Below are 1,472 nucleotides of genomic sequence, written 5' to 3'. Positions count from 1 at the left end.
GACTGGAGTCTGTCCTGGAAGGTGGACGGCAGCAGCAGCAGCAGCTGGGAGGAGAACAAGAGCCGAGGAGTGCTGCAGAAGGACGGCCTCTACAGCTGGAGCAGCACCTTGAGGCTCCCTGCAGACCAGTGGAGGAAGGTGGGCTCTGTGACCTGTGTTCCCAGTGACAACCTGACTTGTTTTTTTTTTTCTTTTCAATCTGCTACTTTTTAAAGTCCTTTATGGCAAAACCTATTGTCTGTAAAATATGTATCAGATTCCATTTTTAACCTTCTATTTCTTCTCAAGATCCTCAACTTTTTCAACATAATAAAAAACATAAACCATCACATCTGTTGTATGTGGAGTTAATAAAAAGTGAAACTAGCAACAAATCACCATTTTGTGTTCATGACAAGACAGTACATACAGTTTTGCTCAATTTAGTTCAACATGGTTTAACATTCTACTTCTCTATGCCATAAAGTCCCATTAGCATTGAAACTAAAGGTCAAGAAAAAGATCAGAAAAAGGTTCAAACTTGTTTTTGGATTATGGTTTCATCTTCAAATATTTTACTTTGTAAACATATTAAATGTTTTTCCTATAAAAAAGGAGACAACTATATATATCTATATAAAGATAAAGATACACAGAACATTTTGTAAAATATGTTTAACTCTGTAAGATGGTAGATGTCTGACAAAAGAGTAATTATAATCTCTTGAAATCTATGACGAAAATTGACTGAAAACCTGTTTAGTGATGATGCCATAAAATCAGTCAATGTGAATTTTCTGGGGATATTTTTTTGTCCAGACAATCTTTTGTGTCAAAACTGTGCCTCAGTGTTTTTGTCATCTTAATTGAAAGCAAATTCATTGAGATACTCAGGGCCTGTTCAACATTATATAGGTTAATGACCACAGATTATTCATTTTTATCTTTGTCAGAGGTAGTTAGTATCGGAAAGACTTTTATATTGACAAAAATATTTGATCCTTTAAGAAAACCAGTTTAAAACTATTTACCTCTTTTCTTTCTACAATATAATAGTTTTTAAACATAATTAAATACTAATTAAAAGGGATTCCAAACCATGTCTTTATAAATATATTTAAAAAATGTCATGGTCTCATCTGTTTGCTTTCAGATAATAATACCAGTTATCAGTTATGTTTCCATCCATTCCAGATGAGTTAATTTATTGATTGTTTTCTATTGTTGTTCAAACTATCTGCTCTTACAGAATCTTCAGCTTGAACTTCAGTGGTGTTCCGAGTTTGATCTACTGCCTCTGAAACAATTTAAAGTCCATGAAACTCTTTCTAATTTAATTGATCAACAATTAGAGAGTTTAATCTGCTTCATTTTCTAATTAAGCTGTTTTTATATTCAACATTTGGTTCAATGAAAGTTTTTTTTATTTAAATTTCTCTTGAAGCTGTTTTTTCTGGACCAGAACCAGGCTTAAACAATATTTTTACTGTTCA

Source organism: Cyprinodon variegatus, unplaced genomic scaffold, assembly GCF_000732505.1.
Source record: "Cyprinodon variegatus isolate N-32 unplaced genomic scaffold, C_variegatus-1.0 Scaffold1975, whole genome shotgun sequence".
Classification (NCBI taxonomy): Eukaryota; Metazoa; Chordata; class Actinopteri; order Cyprinodontiformes; family Cyprinodontidae; genus Cyprinodon; species Cyprinodon variegatus.
Note: the sequence above shows the minus strand (reverse complement) of the source record.